Source organism: Rhamphochromis longiceps, linkage group LG12, assembly GCF_057381845.1.
Source record: "Rhamphochromis longiceps isolate RC_006_pf linkage group LG12, R_longiceps_female_GT1.1, whole genome shotgun sequence".
In the NCBI taxonomy this organism is placed as follows: Eukaryota; Metazoa; Chordata; class Actinopteri; order Cichliformes; family Cichlidae; genus Rhamphochromis; species Rhamphochromis longiceps.
The window spans coordinates 3,626,933-3,648,963 of NC_140568.1; positions in this window are offsets into that span (position 1 = coordinate 3,626,933).

The following is a 22,031-nucleotide window of genomic DNA, read 5'->3' on the forward strand; positions in this document are numbered from 1 at the left end:
TCAGCTGTTCTCATTTGACTTGAAAGTCTCAATTTGCTCCCTAATGTGATTGAATGTCATGCCAATAAAAAAACTCAAAACAGCTCTGGTTGCAGCAAAATGATATCAAGACATTTCTCTCCCCCCCCCCCCCCCCCCCCCCTTCCTCTCTCCTCCAGCATAGTAATGTGCATTCCTGCCTCGGTTCAGCTGCCATGACAACTCCGAGGTTTTCTCCTCATGTAGGACTGTGGGACCGGAGGAGGACCTTACAAAGTACGTCCTGTACTCTAAAAGACAGCACGGGCATCTCAACTGAACGACTGATATTTTTCCATGCAGTAAAGAATGACATGCACTCTACGTTGTGCTTGGATGGATAATGACAGAGTGGAACATGCTATATATTTCCCATGGAGGTGTACACTGTTGTACTTTAATTAAAACAGTGGATTTGCGCAATGTAGTCATATTACCCACACTCTGTGTTATTAATATAGCATCTAGTATTCATATAAATAAGTTGATATCATTTTAATATAAAAATATCCATCTGGATTGTATAAGCAGTTAGGAAAATGAATTAATGGATGGAAGAATGAATGTTGCTCACTATGAAGGTACTGATTGTTATTGGCACTCTGGCCCTTCACTTTAATGTCTCCGCACTCGTTGTCTTTCCTTACCTTTTTATCTTTTTGCCAGTCAGTCTTGATATACTGTTAAATGTGCTTGAATGAGGTATTTTTGTAGCATCTAGATTTAGGTGCTTAAAAAGACAAAAACATTTTCAAATAATTGTCTGATTCTGACTGCACCACCTGTGTTTATTCATTTCAGAAGTATGTGTTACTTCCTGCCTTGCTGTTGTTACACCCAAAAACACATGGCGTTAGTTGTGTTTTCTATCAGATTAACTAGACATCTCTGTTAAGGGACAAGTACAGCTTGGAAAAATGAGCATACGCACCACGTGTTGGCAACGCACAAGACTTTTGGTACTAAAGCTTCCTAATAAACAGGTAAGCAGTAAGTTGAGAGCAAAGTAGGCGCTACACTTGCCAAATTTCAATCTTAAACCACTGGCTCTGTTCTCACTATAATTTAGCTTTTCATTAGCTCCTTGAAATTCCTAAACAAGGATCGGTGCACGGAGCAGGTCTTGGCTTGAATATCTGCTAGATACACCAGAACCTGCAAAATTATTGGCCGCTCTCCAGAGAGAGTAAGGCTGTTGGTGGTTGCCAGGTTGGTAAAAAGTTTGGCAAAAGGATAATCTCAAAGGAGAAACTGGGCAAGTTTGAATCAGGTCAGCTATTTGATTACGCATCACATTAAGTCGGATAGTATTCATCTGTAGGTCAAAACAGACGTCGCGATGAAATTTCCCCAGTCGATTACATCAGACAACTGAAAACAAAATGATTATCGTTACATTTAATTTTCATATTGTCATATGTTTTATAGGCGCAAAGGAGGCATCTCATTAAACGTGCACAGACTCCGAGTGCACAAATGTCCTCTCGCTGAAATGCATATTTTGTCATATATGGCTTCTCTGAAAGAAGCTGTGTTATGGAAGCAAAACAAGTCCTGTTAAAACATTCGAAACTACACAGTTAAATGGAAACCTAAGTGTATGTGTAAACTTTGAATTGCTGGCCGTGCTGTATGCTGAATGTTCAATAAATCCATTGGTTTGTATTCCCAGCTGGTCTGGCAGCTCCATTAGCCATTTAAGAGGTGCTACAGTGTTGCCTGATGGTTGATTTAGTCAATGATGCTTCAGATAGCTCTGTCAGTGTGGCAAGGTGACTGTTGCTGAAAGCAGGAAGGGATTGACCTTTAAACCTCCAGCTACACAGCTGTGATAAAATGCTGATACACTGGACGTCATTGCACCTTTCCCCCTGCCTTTCCCTTGGTCTTGGCTCTCTCTAGCTCTTTCAACAGTCAACCCAGTGTATTATCTACCACCTTCAAGAGTCAGCTAATTAAATCACACACTATAAATACACCATTCCTGACTTTTGTGCTCCTTTGTGTATGTATATCTTTAAAATACATCCCACAGAGCTGGAGAGATGCCTGGTGTTTCCTGCCAAAGACATTAAGCAATGAATCTAAACTCTGAGTGCGCGTCCATATGCGCTCGCAACCCGTGAATATTTGTGGCTTGTGTGCTGCAATTTGAATAGGGCAAGTGGAGATTCTTGGCGGGGCATTTTCTCTGTGATTAACAGCGGTGCAGATGGTTTACAGCTGCATTTTACAGAGGGAATTAACTCTTAATATTTACAACGAGACCACTGCAGAGCGCTTGGCTGTTGTTTTGCAGTCCTCGGAGCCAGAATCAAGTATGAAGCCCTGAGCCATTCTTAGGGCACCTTTGCTCTCTATCCAGCATTTTACACAAATCGATACTGTCGTATTATCAGGTGCTTTACTTGTACCTTGTTGGATACAAAGGTCATACGTGAGGAACGGCAGCAACAAGGAAAGTGTTTACAGTTGTTGTTGTTGCTGCTGTGTAACCACAAAATTAGAATGAAATCTTATTTACTAGGATGGAAAGTAATGTTGTGCATTTGGCTCTTAAAGTAAAGTGAGCACTGCCTCTCTACTCATCCTTCATTCTGTGCTAACGGTGAGATACGGTCTTTAGAGAGACTTGTGGGCAGCGGATTGCTGCAGAGATTTGTCTGTTGACACTTCTGGATTCAACACGTTGATAATATACTACTTCTCATAAAAGAGTTACTACAGTCATCAGTCACAAGTCATCACTTGAAGTCTCCAAGCTGGCACACTGGCTACAGCGGGATTCAAAAAGCAATTGTGTTTCTTCGCTGCCCAAGTTGACACTGTGTAGTTTTGTCAGTGGAAGAAAAACATTAAATCAGTTTTCTTTACGTCAGCTTTATACTGATGTAGAGTCCAATAAAGAATGCAACAGTACATTACACACTAGAAACTGGATGCTCGCGTTACTAGAAATTCAAGCTCCTTTAATCAATGAACACAAACAAAACAAAGTGCCCTTGTAAGAACAATGAATGGCTACTTTACAGGGGTGTAAATAGAACAAAGTATAATAATGTTGAGCGACAGCTGTTTTATTACCAGGCTGGATGTGTTGAAAATGCCATATTGTTTAATGCAACTCCAAGTATGTTTGCTTTTCCTGACACTTCCTCAAAGTTAACGCTGTGTAGGAACTTTATGAAATATTCCAGTCCTAATTACCCATCGATGGTGAGTTGTTTTAAGTTTACTACTCAAAATCACAATGCTAATACGCCAATAAACTATTTAGCCCAAAGTATGTTTTCCATGTTCTCTTAGCAGGTTAGGGAGTCGGCATTATATTGAACATACACAACGAGCTATGATGCACATGTGTATTTGGATTTTCAGCAGTTTGAGCTGAGCTTGCCTTACCACATGGGCCAGCCTTAGCTCCCCACTTGTATCTATAAGCCTTGGCCACCCATGACCCCTGTTCTTTCTCTGAATTATTTTTGATAGATACTGACCACTGTAGACCGACCACACCTCACAAAAGCTGCAGTTTTGAAGAATATCTGACTCAGTCGTCAAGCCGCGACAATGGTCCTTGTAAAACTTGTTCAGATCCTTATGCTTGCTTATTTTGTCCTGCAAATGTTCACTTGCTCTCCAATATATCCCACGCTCTAATGAAAAGATAATCAGATAATATATATATATATACATATATGCTTTCATGCCTCTTGTGTTTTAGTCCCCATACCCGACGTAAGCTCACTCAGCTGAAATGCCACGTCACCATTGTTTAAAAGTCTTAAACTAGTCGAGTCAGCCCATTTTCTAACTGACAAAAGTGGCAGTTAGAAGCATAACCCCTACGCATAAATGACACATTACTAACAAGTGTTGATGTGTGCTTCCCTCTTATGTCGCTCACTTTGTGTTGGCTCCTTAAACACCAAAGGACTTCTGATTTGGATATTTAATTATTTGGACTGGAAACGGCAGACTGACACGTGCCTGAGAATGTGGCTGAACAGTGATACTATTTCCCCCCCTCATTGCTCCAGTGTTCATCAGTGTTCATTAAGCCCACCTCCAGTTCCTTCCCCCCCCATTTTCCTTTACCTCGGGAAGAAAAAAACACACCTTTACTTTAAGGTATTCTTGTGCCGGATCATTCGCGCTGCGAAATAACTCGAATAGTGTCTCTAAGACTGAAAAGATGTTAACATGAAATAAAAACAGCAAAAATTGCAGTGGAGAAGTTTTTATTGTACACGGTCCAACTACTCAACCGCTTCTGTGGTTGAGTAACATCCCAGTGTGGTATTTTCTATACCACAATGGCAACATAGCATTATATATACAAATGTAGCAGGAGTGACCACAATGCTCTTATTTTAATCCTGTAGCACACACTCTCCTAATGTACACAGTACAGAGTAACACTGCTGCTGAAAAATAGCTGCCTGTGGGCGTAGTAAAGCCACACTGGGCCTATTGTGTATGAGCTGTATAAAACATCACCTCGAGATCCATTAAAATGCAGACGGGCCGCCTGACCAACCTGCTCTTAATCTACTGCAAAAAGGGAACATGTGCTTAAAACATGCAGTGCTAAGGCATGTGTCTCTCTCACAGCTTTTCTCATGCGTTCTTGCTCTCAGCAAGAGCTCCTGACGGGCTTCATCATTCATTCCTTCGCATGGCGTAATTGGTGTGGTGAGAGGTGTGCAGCGTTTTCATGATCACGTGACCTCCTTTAAACCCCACAGTGACACCGGGCCTGTCCTGTAACCACTGAAACGAGAAGAAAGGGGAATTATGAAGTGGTGCGCGCCTGCTGGGGGCTGCGTTAATCAGGGTTAAATGAGGACTCTGGCAAACACACAGGGTTTATTTGACTAGGAGCTGGGTAATGGCCATCGGGAGCCAGATGCATAAAACTGGGTGTAGATTTATGAATAACACTGTGTGTGCAAAAATGTGCATATGTATTTAAGTTACAACATATGTACTCATGAACTTATTTTATAACTATATCAGAAAGAAATTAATTTCTCAGTCATGCTAAGCATTTTCAGCCGCTTATGCGGGACTGGGTTGTGGGTGCAGCAGTATAAGCAGAGACGCCCAGAGCTACAGGACTTCTCCACAGCCACCTGCACCAGCTCCCCTGGGTCTACACTGGTACCTCCTCCTAGTTAGACATGTCCCAAACACCTCACCTAGAAGCTGTCCTTGTAGAGCCACTTCAAGTGGCTTCTTATGTTGTGGAGGAGAAACAGGCCTATTGTTAGCCCATAAATGTGTTCCCATACACCTTTTGGAGGAACCTCATTTTTGCCACCTGTATCCATTATCTTATTCAGTCACTACTGAAAGCTTGTGCCTGTTGATGGGAGTGGAAACATATATCGACTGGTAAAACTCAGTCAGGCTGTTTGCACAACAGTTACTCAACTTAATTTAGTTAAGGTCAATTAATTTATTTACATAATTCCAAATAACAACACCAACTGCCTCAAGGGGCTTTATATTACCAGGTAAAAACAGTGGGATAGAAAAACTCCCTTTTGACAGGAAGAAGTGTTTGGCAGAACCAGAATCTGTGGGTGAAGGGAGGGAGACGGGACGAGAGTTTGTTAATAACTAAGGATTAAATGCAAAGGGGTGTGTAAATATGAAGAGTGAAAAGACTTTATGCTTACGAAAGAAAATAACAAAGATGTGAAAAGAAGAAAGAGGCGAAAATGATCAGTACTTGGGATTCTCAGTTCTGGAACCACAACCAGAGCAAAAAAGTCCAAAGCAAAGCATCCACAGATTCACACAGTGTTGCTGAAACTGAAACTGCAGATGCACGGATGGAACATGGTGCAGTATGTGGCTGTTTGACTGAGGATGATATGATTTCAACAATGAATTAGCCTAAAAAAGTTCCACAGCATCCGCTCTTATGTATAACCATTAGACTACGCCTACTGTATAGCACACTCAGTTGTTAAAGCAATAACAATGAAGTAGAAATAGAAATGCAAGCTATATTGAAACGTTTGTTTTGCTTTAAATTACATTCAGTTTCTCCGTATTTTCATTTCCATTTTCTCAGACTTGATTGGTTCTCCAGAAATGTGGTCTGAAGTATGTGTGCATCCTTTGTTCTTCCATTTACATGTACATTTGTGTGTACCCTTATATGTATGTATGTATGTATGTATGTATGTATGTATGTATATATATATGCTAATATATGCTAATGTGTAAGTACATAATCCCTGAGGAATTATTGTTTTTTACATGATATCCTTTCTTGACCCCGGTGTTCAACCTGCAACAAACACATTTTGACACAAGCAAAGTCTTTGCAGGGAGCAGATAAAAAAGAGTTTCACATTAAACTGTGACATTTAAATCCTTCTGGAAACCTAGATGAGATTCTATGGACAATAAAACCACAATTTCAGCGCAAAATTTATGAACTCTCAAAGAATATTAGCCCCAAATTGAATAAAGCGCTTTAATGACACACAGAGAAATTGAGGGAGAGCGGTCCAGAGTTTGGTCATTTTGTAGTTTCGAGATAAGCCCTCAGAGTGTCTGAGAAAGAGCGCTTCCTTATCTTCCGTGTCTTTATTCATACACTGCTGTATATTCACAGGACTTCACAGAGACAAGCTCAGACTGCAGAGAGAAATGGGTCACTTTGAAACGGCACTAGTGAGACAGGGGGAAGAAACTGAGGAGGTCAAGAGAATATATGATAGTTCCCCTCTTTTATTTTAATATTCATTGACTTTATTGTCATGACTCTTCATTATAAAATGGGCTTCCAAAGATATGATACATGATCAAATATTCATGTGAAATTATGTACAAATGCATGTTTTCCAAAGGAAAGGCATAGCACAGAACCTTTAGAGCCTCTTTCTGTCAGTGACCTGTAATGGAAGGAGTAAAAGCCTCAGCAAACCACTGTAGACAGCTGGACTTCTGAACAGTGAATGACAGAGAAAATCCACAAGGAATTTTCCTCAGCTGAGGCAGAGCAATGAGTGGTGATAATAGTAATAAGAATAATAACTGAGATGATTAATCAAAGCGCTTCAAGGCTGCAAGCAACAGTGAGGATTGGAGACATCAGTCATTCTCGATGACCTGAACACTAGCTAACCGAGTTGCTCCTTTGCTCGAACAAAAAAACCCCACACAGATCTGTAGATAGGCAGATATCATGCAAAGCACTTTCATGTTCAAGATAAATATAGCTGCAGATATGTGTGCTTGCATGATGTAAAGAGGTAAAGGGTAAAGAGTGAATAACAGTCTTTATGGTAAAAATGGCCTGCATTTGTATAGCACTTTTCTAGTCCCTAAGGACCCCAAAGCGCTTCACACTACATTCAGTCATTCACCCATTCACACACACATTCACACACTTATCTTAGATTTTCCCTTATTCTTATCCACCTCGATGCATCTTATAATTTTATTTGCAAAGCCTTTGATTATAAAACTTAAGGTGTTAAAAAGATGAAACAGAGATTGTAAAAAATGAAAAAAAAAAAAAAAAACCCCAACCAAACAAGAAAAACATTCAGATTGAAATCAGGAGTAGAAACGTCAGTCAGTGAGGATAAAAAAACTGCACACAAACATTTGCTTGAACTTTGTGGACTAAAAGACAGTATCTGGAAATGTTTTATGGTTAATGGTTTTATTGAACTGTGTTGAAAATGGATGCAGACACTTGTTTTTCTGTTTGTACTTTAGTTTTCAAATTCTATTCATGTGAAGCTTTTAGCGATTCAGCGTTGAAGGCCTGTTATGGTCGAAGCTGTCTGGTCTCTGAATGATAGTCTGTAGTCATTTGCAAACATCTCATCAGTGTACTATTCTTATCGCCTTACAAAGACAAACAGGCAAACTTCTAGAATCAGCAGTTTCTTCCTTTTGCAAAATCGTTTTGCAAGCACTCATTCCCAGTTTATCACATACTAACACCCAGTCACCGATCCCCTCTCATCAGATTTTAACAAATGGCTACTAATTTTCCTTTTAGTGTTGATTTCTAACATGATGAAGCACAAACACAGACAAAAGTTCACTTTAAAGAATCGGTGATAAGTCAAGTTAAATCAATCAATCAGCAATATTCAGTCACAAGGTAATTCAGAGTGCTTTACTGATAGAAAGTGACATTTGAAACATCATTATATACAACATGAAAAAGCAATCCTAAAAATATAACAGCAACAATTAGAAATAAGTTGTTCTTCATCTTGTCACATATGTATGTATACAGTATCTGTCATGATAATTTTTATCGTAGATGTGATTGTCACTGCAAACGCAGGTCGTCCATGACACAAGCTTTGTGAAAACATTGTCAAAATAGTGGTAAAACTGTGGGAGGATGCAGTCCTCTATAGACAACTGTTTTACACTGATCTGTAATGACTAATCTTTAGACCATATGTGAACACGGGGAACCGCACTCTAGAAATGAATACAAACAAAAGCTTAAGAGGAGGCTGCAGAAATGGTTTACTGATAAGCCACTTCAAATAATAAAGATTAACAAAGCGGCAGTTATAGCTGGTGTTCAGGAAGTTTGTTGCAGAGGTGAGAACCAGAAAAACTAAAGACTTGCTTCACATTGTTTTTTTTAATTCTGGGGCCACATAGAAGACCTGTTGATTTGAGACTTTTGGATGTTTTGTAAAGCACAAGTAGATTTGAAATGGAACTAGGCCCAGGCCATTTGGTGCTTTGTAAATTAGTGTGTTGGAGTAAGGCGCTCAGCCTTTTTAGTGTTTGTTAAAATTCACGAAAGTTCAGGAAAATTCTGAAAGAACCGTAGCTGTCTGACTGATATGGACAGTAGTTTTATTTTTATTGCGTAAATAGACAAGACCCTGACAGTAAAAACAAAAACAACAGCTTTATATTGTTGACACAATTTTGGCTAGCTTTGTGTTAGCATGTGCAAAGATATCATGCTAACACAAAGCTAACCAAGAACCCAGAGTGATGTTAAAGCTAAGTGTGCGCCTTAGCTTTAGAACCTGATATTCAACAGGTAACAAAAGCAGTGATGAGCCGTCAGTGGTGTTGCCTCGGTTTCTCTCTGCTCATGTTTCTAAAGTAGAATCACTGTTGTGATCGCTTTGAAGTCTCTTTGAGCTAGTTTTCATTTTTGCCTTGTGCGTTTGCTTTTGTGTTCAAATCTAGTTACGAAGAGAAAGATCGGTAGCCTAAGGCAGCGGTCCCCAACCTTTTTTGCGCCACGGACCGGTTTATGCCCGACAATATTTTCACGGACCGGCCTTTAAGGTGTCGCGGATAAATACAACAAAATAAAACTAGTACCGGTACCGAAAAAAAGAAGATTTATTCATAACACACGTGAAAAGACCCAGGAAAACGGAGTTAACGATAAAAACGATAACAAAATAACACTGACAACCGATAAAAACCCTGAAAACCAAACATTTCACACCTGAGCCTCAACTCTCGCGGCCCGGTACCAAACGACTCACGGACCGGTACTGGAACGAGGCCCGCTGGGTTGGGGACCGCTGGCCTAAGGTTTAGATTGTTAGCTAATAGCTATGTGACAATACTTTTCAGGTCTTTGAGAAAAATGAGAAAGTAATGTTATGAGCAGTGTAATTAATTACCCTAATGTCCCTTAAATCTATATATCTATGTATCTATCTTGCTCATTGTTACATTTACATATCATTCTCTTGTTAAATGTTTAAAAACATCCATTGTTGTCATCTGAATATATACAGTGGTATTATGCATAGCAAGGGAAACTGAGCACCTTTGATATTGTCCTGTAGTTGTTCATTAGTGAGGCATCTACATTAAGCCTTCTTAAGAATTTGATTTCTGCTGTTTTAGAACCTCTTGGGAAAATGCCTGACCGGAGAGAGCTATTAATTATGTGAAGCACATCTGCTGCTATGAAGGTGAAAACAGCAAAGTATCCAAGCAGCAAACAGGGGATGTCATGTGTTGAACAATTCCTGTTAAAGCTGCAGAGTCTAGTGGTTGAAATTTGTCAGACTGGTAACAGTATCTGAAGGCTCAGGGCTTTCATGTTATTATGATTACCAATGATTTCCCTTATTTTCTTGACTTTTTGGGAAAAGAAGGATGAAAATCATTTCATGAGTTACTGGATAACAATAACGCTTTGCGGGGAGAGTGATGCAGGGGGATTTGTCAGTCTGTTGATGACAGGCAATGTTGTGTTCACATTATCACTGCTTTTATTAATAATCTCAGAGAAAAAAATATCTGTCTTGCCTGTTTTTGTTCAAGATTAAAAATACAAAGTCTCTTTTTATAAATGTCATAGTCAACCTGTTTTTCTGTTTTGTCTGCACACTCTTGCAATTTTACCACTGTGACATCCCTCCATGATGGTTTTTGCATCTTATTAGAAATATTGTATCTTCACGGAACCAATAACATTAGCAACAGTAATATTAAAGCGCTCAACATGGCCTAGTAGGATTTGTAGACAGAGGTGGTGTGTGTATTTTCATTAATAAAGTACTTTCCTAATACACCAGTTTTGATTCTTTTGCAGAGATGGCTGTTTTAAATAAGACAGAAATGGTCAGAGTGAACATCCCTAGGCTGTGCATGCTTTTGGAAATAATTACATCTAGGATATGTCCCTTTTTACGTGAACACAAAGGTTCTTTGTCATTGCTATTATTTTATTATGCTTCAAGAAAAACTGAACAGGATGGAGGTGGACCCCTGCCTGGTGGCTTGGATCTCCGACTACCTCACCGACAGACCACAGTACGTCAGGCTGAAGGACATCACGTCTGACACTGTGGTCAGCAGCACAGGAGCACCACAGGGAACTGTGCTGTCCCCTCTTCTCTTCACCCTGTACACCTCTGACTTCTGCTACAACTCTGAATTATGCCATATTCAGAAGTTTGCAGATGACACAGCCATCATGGGGTGTATCTGGGATGATCAGGAAGAGGAGTACAGAAGTCTGGTGAGGAACTTTGTCGCATGGAGTCACACAAACCACCTGCAACTCAACACCTCAAAGACTAAGGAACTGGTTGTGGACTTCGGGAGGTCTAGAGCAGGTCCACTGCCGGTTCAGATAGAGGGGGGGGAGGTGGAGGTGGTCAACAAGTACAAGTACCTCGGGCTGTGGGTGGACAATAAACTGGACTGGTCATGCAACACAGAGCACCTGTATAAAAAAGCCCAAAGCCGACTGTACTTCCTCAGGAGGCTGAGGTCTTTTAACATCTGCAGGAAGCTCCTGAGGATGTTTTACCAGTCGGTGGTTGCTGGAGTACTTTTCTATGCTGTGGTGTGCTGGGGGAGCAGCACAGCAAAGAAGGACTCATCCAGGCTGGAGAAACTGATCAGGAGGGCTAGCTCTGTGGTCGGCATGAAGCTGGACACTCTGGTGACAGTGGCAGAGAAAAGGACATTAAAGAAACTGATGGACATTATGGACAATGCCAGACATCCTCTGCACACGGCCATTAACAACCAGAAGAGTCTGTTCAGTGACAGGTTGCTTCTCCCAAAGACAAGAACTAACAGACTTAAAAACTCCTTTGTCCCACACGCCATCAGACTGTTTAACTCCTCCCTGGAGGGGAGAGGGAGGGGAAACAGGAGGACAAAGGAGGGAACAACTAAGCTGTAGTGCCTCTTCACCTCACTGTACAATACCTTTTGTGCAATACTTTTGTAAATAGTCAACGGTGCAATAGACTCAATACTTGAAATGTGCAATTCACTTGTATTTTTATTTTTATTCCTATTTATTCTATTTATCCCCTTTGTATATTTTATTTATATTGTCTCTGTATTTATATATATATATATGTGTGTGTGTGTGTGTGTGTGTATTATATATATATATATATATATATATATATATATATATATATATAATATTCTGTAACTCTGTAACTTCTGTCGGTGCTGTGCTTTTTTGGAAATCGAATTTCCCAGAGGAACCCACCCGAGGGATTAATAAAGTTCTATCTAATCTAATCTAATCTAATCTAATTATTGCATTTATCAGTGTATATATTTAAACAGCCACTAATAATGTTGTTAAAGTCAACACACAGATGATAGTAGTTCAGCGCATTCTTCAAAGAAGCTTGTTTTGTATTTTGATGGACAAGAACTGAAATCCTGGCTTAGATTTAGGACAAGGAGCTACAAACTTGTGACAGCTGCAGAAGCATCATCAGGCTAATATAAATATAGCAGCATTGGAAATGTATTTAAAACAATATAGGACAAAGGTTAATATAAAAAAAATGAATAAAATTAAAAATAGTAAAAGTACAAGCTCAGGGTCTGTGAGGTACAATACCTGGAGGTCCCTGAATGTGATGTCGTATAAGACGATTCAGTTCACTAAAAACTGTAAAAGAGTATCTGAGATAGCAACACAAATAACATGAAGATAATATTTAATATATATAAAATATGTGATACTTTATGAAATGCTTAGCTAAGATCCAGCAGAATTAAAAAAATCAAACAGCCCAGAATCAGCAGATACGATGGCTTCAGCCCAATCAAGAGTGTTCTTATCAGGGGCACAAGGTGATGTATCGCAGTGAGAGATCCATTATTATTTCTCTGATAAAAATGACGACAAGATGTCTATTTAAGGTGTCAGTTTTAGGTGGATATCACCCTTTTCTGTAACAATGTTTCAAAGTTGTAAGTGCATGTTCAAATATGTCAAATGTTTCAATGGGATGAACTTATTGTGCAACTTGTTTCAAAATTAAAAGCTCTTGAATCTTCCTGTCAGCCTCCAAAATCTGAATAGATGATAGATTTTCTCTTAGGAGCTGTGCAACCGCCCCTGATACAGATGCATAATCCACCCAGCATAACATGGTTATATAGCTCGCAGCCATTGAGGAGTGTACACACATGTGAGTCATCTTTCTGAGATAAATAACAGACAAAACAGATCGGCTGACCTGCCTTCTTGATATGCAGAGCTGTGCAAAACACCACAGCAACTGCAACATTTGGCCCACACTTCTTCAGAGTTAACAAGCTACAGAAGACTACTTAACCTGTGTGCTGCAGGCATTATTCACAGACACTCCTGCAGGAGTGTTTTTTTTTAACAGCTGCTTGCAAACCCTTTCAAACTATTGTGATTGAACACTACACATGTTATACGTGGTATGATCTTAGCTCCAACTGTCTGTTTTGAACTCAAAGATCTTCTTTTAAATCTGCTTTCATCCATTGTTCTCTTTTGTAAACAACATAATTATAAGAAACCTTTCAAAACTGCCGAAGCCAAGTGCTGCCGTGCTTGCACAGATTCTCCCAACCCTGTTATCTAACAATCACAACTTCATTATCTTGTTATCTGCAGATAACAAGCTCTTCCCTTGTGATCACATATTAATTATCTTGCCACCCTGAGATAGCAAATAATGTGTCTTGCTAAATTAAAAAAAACAACAAGTTTGTCTGTTGCAGTAGCGGGCGACAACAAAAACATACCCAAATGTTGCTTTTAGGGTCTTAGCCCAAGCTTTAGTTACATTACGATCATTGTTACAACTCCAGCGTTTATAGGTCTACACATAGCATATTTTGTATCTCTATAAACAAAAAATGGATTGCAGATACAGAAAGTTTAGGTAATGATTGACAGGTATTTACTGACTATATAAACAGCTGCAGTAAAGTGAATTAGCAGTGTCCTTATGTGCTGTAATATGTAGGTAATACCCACATGTAGACCTGTGGCAGACACAGGGGAAGAAAACGCCAGACGAAACCCTGCAATTTGTAGCTATTTGTTAAAATTCTTGAAAAATAAGACCAAAATATATTTAAATCACATGAAAACAGAGAATTAGAAGAAATTTTGAACACATTTTAGCCAAGCTTTAGCTGTCGGACGGATGGCCTCCCATTTGACTCTATATACTTTGATATATAGAGCAGCGGTCCCCACTCGCCGGGGTCCGTGAGTCATTTGGTACCGGGCCGCGAGAGTTGAGGCTCGGGTATGAAATTTATGGCTTTCAGCATTTTTATTGTTATTTTTTAATCGTTTTTATCGTTAACTCGGTTTCCCTGGGTCTATTCCCGCGTGTTATGGATAAATCTTCTTTTTTTTGTACCGGTACTGGTTTTATTTTGTTGTATTTATCTGCAACACCTTACAGGCCGGTCCGTGAAAATATTGTCGGACATGAATGGTCCTTGATGCCAAAACATTGGGGACTGCTGATATAGAGGACTTCACCGTTGGCTCAATGAGTGCAAGGTGACCATGTCCTGTGGCTACAAAACAAGCAAACAAGCCAAAATCATCATTCCTCCAACACCGTGTTTCACACCAGGTTTCACAGTTGTTAAGAGGTGTTTGTGCCAAATATGGTGTCTTATGACCAAACATCTTCACTTTGTTTTGGTTTGTGCAAAGCTCATTGGACCATAAGTCTTGGGGTTTGTTAAGAGGGAACTTTGTGTGCTATCATGCTAATTTTAGTGAGGCGGCTTTCCCCAGCTCACTCTTCCAAACCAGCCTTACTCATTCAGTTTTTTTGTGCTGTTGTGAACTTTAATATTTAACATGCTAACTAAGTTGTAGCTGTTGGATTTTTTGCATATTCTCTGAGCATCGCAAGGTCTGACCTTTCAATGAATTTGCATTGAATTTGTGTTGGCATATACCTAGTGGAAATGCCCCAGACCAGCAAACTTTCAAAACTGCTTTTACAGAGGTGGTTATACTTGCTTTTTCACACAACACATGGAGTTATTTGTTTTTCTAAGACTTGTCATAATCACATAATCACAAGAGCAATATTCTTTGTTCATAGCTGATAATGAACCTATTTGTATCATAATATATCATCAGAGTTATGCTCAGTGATACATTTGTTTTATTAGTGGAAATGGCCAACATCTTAAAAATATGTACTTAATGGCACACATTTCTATTATCAAGTACTAAATATTTTGACGACCCCCGAGTACAAATCACGGACCCCTGTGGATTCTTGGATCCCAGTTTGATGGTTACATTTTAGTCACTAATTTGCATTTATATATCAGCTCTATTTGTAGTCATGTGCAGTTCCATAAACCTGAGCGTGCAAATAGTTACACTATATTCATACCTGTCTCGCCTCACCTACTTAGTACAGGTTTGCAGTGTCTCGTCTACAGGCTAAAAAAAGACTATATGTACTGTTCGCTTAGTTGGTGTCAGCAGACGGTAAATATGAAGCAGCACAAACAGCAGGAGCTGATGAATTAGCTTTCACACTTTGTCTCTGTTTGTGCTGTAACTGATAATCAGAGAGGACGTCTTTGCTCTGCTTACTCAAAGCATCTAAAATTGCTGCATTTGTATTAATATGTGTAATGATGACAACCTTGCAGGTAATGTAGGCCATTTATTATTCTTGCATATAAAGATCTTAAAAGACGTGAGATAATCGTGTTTTTCCCCCTTGCATTTTACGAAAATAAAAAATGACTAAATTGGAGTCATCATCTCCAACACCATCTGCTCAAGTACTTTTGCAGTGTTAACAATATATTCATTTTACAGAAAGACTTACATCTGTACTTGTGGTAAATATTTTAAAGAAATACTGGGCTGCAAATGAATGTTACAATTCCCAGACAGCCTTCATGATCCTGTGCTGAACTATCTGCATAATTAATTGATGAACTTGCTGAGACTCGATTAACATTACTGCAAAGCTTTGCTCTGTTTCTGTGACAAAGTCAACACTGGCCTCCACATACTGAGAAGACAGGACAGAGTTTAAGCAAGGACAGAGCCATTTCTTGTCTCCCTGCTATGCAAACAGTTCACTACAAATGACTCCTGTTGAAACACAAAGTGGGGACATGGTTGCTCTGGCTGTGAAGACAACACGCTGTCCTCCTGCCACTGCTGCCTGTCTGAAAGCCCTCCCCTTTAGACAGGCTGCTCCTCTGAGGGGGCCTGTGCACAAGCTGCTGAGAATGCAACAATGAAGCAGCAGGCCCCCCGACAGCAGCAGCTAGCAGCCATTATCCAACTGCAGTGTGTTATCGTTTCTGCAAAGAGACGTGTGTGAGTGTGTGTGTGTGTGTGTGTGTGTGTGTGTGTGTGTGTGTGTGTGTGTGTGTGTGTGTGTGTGTGTGTGTGTGTGTGTGTGTGTGTGTGTGTGTGTGTGCGTGTGTTTGGGGTAAGTTTATGCTTCTAAGTCATTACCTGTAAATAACTGTCTATGCTTGCAGGTTTGATCACTTGCAGGCCTCTGGTGAGCGTTGGAACAGCAGACTAGATGGCAGTTTGATCCCAAACATGTAAGTGATCTTTCAAAGCTGCCTTGCTTTAGCATAAGGGCTTTATTAATTATGCTTAGATAAACTGGCAAAGGAGGTTTTGTTAAGTGACCTAGTGTAAAATACAATATTGTTGTATTATTGTATGTTTAGACAAATTAAGACAGAGCAAAGCAGCATCTTTCTCTTGTTCCTTCAGGAGGTTACAGGTGCACCCAGAGTTGTACAGGTACAAGCTCATGTTTCAACTCTCACACTGATAGTTGTCAATAACCATAATCAATTAAAAATGATCCAGAAGTTTATTTTTAGAGGTAACGTGTCTTGTTCTCGACAAGAACAAGAACAATAACGTATGACTGACAGTCAGTTTGCAGATCAGAAGCTATTTTGCTTGCTTGGCAATGCAGAGTTCATAAGAGGAAGTATTTGCAGGCAAGCGCTGCGCATGCTGAGTGGCACAAAAACAGATTTACAAGGTGAATTTTCTCTAGCACACGCACACCATCGAGGCCTTAACGAAATACCTGCATGCTTACAGTATGGCTACATTAATTTACTCATTTAGACTAGCAGCTTAATGCTGGCTCATCAGTCACTAGTGTTTGGCATTTTCTCAAAGGACATTAATTAACATGATGATAAGGCATCAGTGTAGCCGTACCGCCTCGGCATCGCCCCATTTGGAAGCTTAAGGTTGTAAAATACCTTACATGAGAGAGAACTGTGCAGCACGTAACCCAGCACATGAAGCATGTTCCAATAACAAAAGAAGGAATGCTGCTTTGGAAGGAAAAGAAAAAGGCCCAAGAGTTTAACGTGTCCTTCTCTTGAGTATTTACACCCACACGCTTGGATCATATTTAAAACCCAACATATGCATTTGAAGGACGCAGATATTAAAACATTTTTTTGTGTCTTTAACGTTTGGCACTTATGGTCTGTATTGAATATGATGCTATTTTTATGTTCAACATGAAAATAGACTGCTGCTCAAATCCATTTTTTTAAATCAAGTTCCCATTGTAATTACAGCACAACTACTGTACACACAGTGGAATTTATAAGCTAGCATTCACGGTTTCATTGTGCTGTAAGTGTATGGAGTTGTGTATGTGAAGTCTTTCTTTGTTCAGTGTGTCACAAAAGACAATAAAGCTCCAGGTTATCAGTGTGTCACCATGATAAATCCCTGCATATACACTATAATTCACCATTAAAATGGCCTGACAGTGATTCGGATACTGTCTCTAACTTGTCAAGAATTTAGAAAATGTTCATTATTTCATCACAACCACAATACAAAATGAAAAATTACCCTTTTCAGACTGTCTCTGGAGTTTTGAAGCATTTTTTCCCTTATGGCAGATTCTTGACTCTTGATACCTGTTTGGCAAGTGGCGCACAATGCCTGCAGTGACAAAGATGGAGATACAGAGTTATTCCAGGACACTGAGAATATGTAGGCCTATTATGCTGTGGAGCAATAGGCCGACTGCCCCACTCATCTCTTTTCGCTGCCATTATTCTGCACTGATAAATGACTCTTGCAGCTGCCCCTGATAAGAGCCTTCCCTGCCTATTCATCAGCTCTCAATTCAAGGCTTTACACTCGCAGCATAGAAAGATCTACACTAGCAGAATTAGTGACTCATGGTTTGCTATCAGGGGAAAGGCTACCTCCGCATTTACTGTTCTTAACAGGGTGTCGATAAACCACCAGCTACATGTAATCAGGTGTGGATGCACTCAGATAAACCTACTCAAATCTGTTTGTTTTTTTTGGCTCAGTGGATATTCAGCTTATAATAAATACTTAAAGATCAGCATTACACACTTCAAATGCCTAAACTTCTGAATAGATATTGTGGAATAGATATGTAGACCTCCTAAAGCCTCATTAAGCATAAAACACAAAAACCACATCAGATTAGTTGGTTTTTAAACCAAATTTGACCAAACTGACAAAGACTAAAGCTAACAACTATATTTTTATCAAATAGCTTCGTGAGGTCACAAAACAATTTCATTTATTTTCTTAACCTCAGGGAGGCTGGAACCTGTTCCAGCTGTCATATGGTAAAAAGGTCAGGTACACCCCAGACAGACTGCCAGTATATAACGGGGCCAACACATTAACCGATCAACCTAGCAGGTCTGTTTTCAGACTATTGAGAGGATGTTGGAGTACAAGGAGAGATCAATATAGAAATAATAATCATAACACTTCTTACTGTAAGTGAGGAATATGAGCAGAAAGGTGAACATGTCAAGCTCTCCCTGCCTTTGTGTAAAAGTTATTGTGCACTTTTATTGTGCATTTTCTTTCTTGAGATTTACATTTGTGATAAATGGTGAAATATTTTTAATATATTTATAACACCCCTTTGTTAAACATCGTGAAAACTATGCCAAACAATTCCCAGATTAAATTTCCATCAGAAATCAGAGTCAACTTTGACTTCAGGTAGGCTGGACCGATACGGTTCGCTTTATTTCATTTATATAGTACCAAATCACACAAATCACTGTGTGAAACTCCCTTTTCTGTCAGTGTAAAGATGTTTAACTACAGATTTAATCCCAGGAATATCGTAATATCAGAAAAAAGTACATAGTCAAATACATGTCTCAGTTTGTCTACATGATAAAGAGATGTTGCTTTAGCAAGTAAAACATCCTATAAAATCCTAACCTGAAGGAAAAAATCTGTCAGCAGGACTTAACTTGCAAGAAATAAATGTCTAAAATTGAAAGAAGGGAACTGGTCGGTAATTTGCCAAACTGTCTTGCAATTATAAACAAAGGATTTTTCTTTAAAAGAAGAAGCAAAATGTGTAAAACTTAAGAAAATACAGTTAAAAGTGTAACATTTAAGCCTTCCTTCACATTGTCTAAAGCCATGCAGTGGTACAGATTGGAGCTTCTGCCAGACTGGCCCCTGGGACTTATGTTTGACATTCCTGGTTGACTTGATTCTATAATCTTCATATTATGAGATTCCACTGGGGTGCGACAGACTTATAGAGTAATAGTTAAGCCAGCACATGGTGCCGCAGAACACATTTTGTTAGTATTTTTCTTCAATTTGTCACCAATTTTTACAACTCACTTTTTTCAAACGGAAAGATGCCATCCAGGTTCTTAAGAAGTGCTCCCTCTCCCTTCCACACTTCAAGAAAACTCTTTAATGTAAAAAGACCTGTTGAAAGAGCAAAAGAGCTTTCTCCAAGGCATGAAACCCAATGCTAATAAACATAAAGTGATGTATGTCATGGGGGTATTGAAGTTAGTGGGTGTGCACATTATTTTAGCTTGGCTCTCTTCCAGAGGCATAGCCTCGAAGCAAACTCCTCACAGGCTGACTCACTGGTAATCCAGGATAGAAGGCATGTCAGTGACAGTCTGTATCTGCGCTGTCACATCCCATCGCTCAGACAATGTATCACCCCATTCATAGCACAGCTAGACTTTGATGTGCCTGAATACACCCAGTAACACTGTCCTCTTTTAAGCTGGTAAGTGGGTGGATGTTGCTGACTCTTAATCTCTCTATCTTCTCTGTGATCTAGCACGCAAACTTGGCAAGGGAAGGGCATGGATTTATGAGGCATAATTGCTGTTAATAACCTTAGGGCTTGGAAGGTTTCTCTTCGACTCTGCTTATGTAAATATTATATTAAGGCCCTCGGTAAATTAAATAGTTCTTCACACTGGTATAGCCTTGTGCAGATGTGTGAAGACCTGGGAAGAAAAGCTTTGAGGAACAACAGAAAAATGGCCTCAGTTTGGAAAGAAACAAAAAGGATACCCTTTTGTTGTAGTTAGTTGGGACAATTCTAAGGCCTTAACAGCCTAAAAGACATAAACACTTCCAGGCTAATTAACTCCAGGTAATGAATATTCACTTCATAAAGTATACTGTCTGTGGTATTTTCCTCTGCAGTGCTAACAAAAAGAAGTGCATGTGCCTTCTCCCTTTGGCTTTGTGCCTGCAAATTCATCTGCATGCTGCTTTTAGATCACTAACAATTTTCCAGATTTCTAAACCAAATAGTAAAATAATGTGAATACTCTTGGTCCCCAGGGTTATGCATATGATTTCAGTGCAAAAGGCTTTTAGTTTGTAGCCAATAGTTGGAGCCACATAGGAGTGGAGATAATAAAAAAATGCTTTACTGTTTAGACGGGTCATTATTAGGTGATTTTGGGGCGTTTTCGAACGGAAAATGCAGACATGCTGTGTTGTCTGGCCAGATGCCAGAAAAAGATCAATAGCTTCCCTATTCTTTATTCTTACTCGAGCATCTGGGATGCATGAAGATTGAATTAATGAGCACTACATGCAACACTCTCCCCCCTGCCCACCATTGATTTGAGCTCATCAAAACCTCATTGTGAGAAAGTGCGGTTAGCCTCAAATGAACTCAACTGGCTTCACTCAATTAGACCGAGAATAAGCCTTCCTGAGGCTGACGCCTCTTCTTGTTAAGATGACAGTGATGACAAGGGACACTGAATAAAGGATATTGATGAAAAACATGTTGATTAATATGTCAGCGGTGGGCTGGTAAATGATGAATATTTCAGTAATGTACAGTGTACTCTGGGGTTTGACTCTATTGTGAGAAAATACCCTGAATCAACAGAATTTTATATCGTCATCAAGGCAGAAGGTGCCATATAAGATCCCAGGTTTAATTTTATTCAAGGCCAGTTTTTTATGCTTTGTTCAGCAAGTGCAAGCAAGATCCTGTTCAAGTCATCTTTTTCAAACTAATTAACTTCAATTTCTCAAAAGCATCACATCATGCAACAACCTAAAGATACTGAAGAACAACTGAGAAATGAAGTCACTGACATTTGTCAGTCTGAAAACGCTTACAATGCCAATTCTAAAGCTTTGGGATGCCAGCAAACAGTTAAAGCTGTTATTTACAAATGAAGTAAACTTGGAACAGTGGTGAACCTTCCCTGGAGTGGCTGACCTACTAAATTACCCCAAAAGCACATCGATGACTCATCCAGTGGGTCACAAAAGAACAACATCTGAAGAACCACAGGCGTCACTTGCCTCAGTTAAGGTCTATGTTCATGATTTAACAATAAGAAAGAGCCTGGGCAAAGAGCTCCAATAAGAAAACCATTGCTGACCAAAACAAACACAAAGCCTTATCACACATTTACCAAAAGACTCAAGACTTCTGGGAAAACATTTGGTAGAGTGACAAGACAGAAGTTCCCAACTACCTCACCCATAAAAACACATCATACATGGTGGTGGCAGTGAGATGGCCTGAGGGTGCTTTGCTGCTTGAGCGTCATAATTGATGGTACCATGAATTCTGCTTTTTACCCACCGTAAATGTCCCACCATCAATTCATGTCATTCACAAGGTTTGGGGTGGTCTAGTCAAAGTCTGGGCTTAAAACCTATCCGGTTGTTAAGTGATGACGTGACGAATCCTACTTCCGGGCCTAAAGTAGCCTGCGTTTAATATGGCTTTTGTGTTGTTAACATGTTTAATGTTATGTATTTTCTTCTATTTGATCTCAAAAAGCTCCTAAAACAGTCAGTGATCACTGTTGACCTCCCTCAGCTTTTATTACCGCTAATCATTTATTTAAGCTCAGTTTTTAAAACCTTAGGATGCAACTACAACCCAGCCCATGCAGCAGTA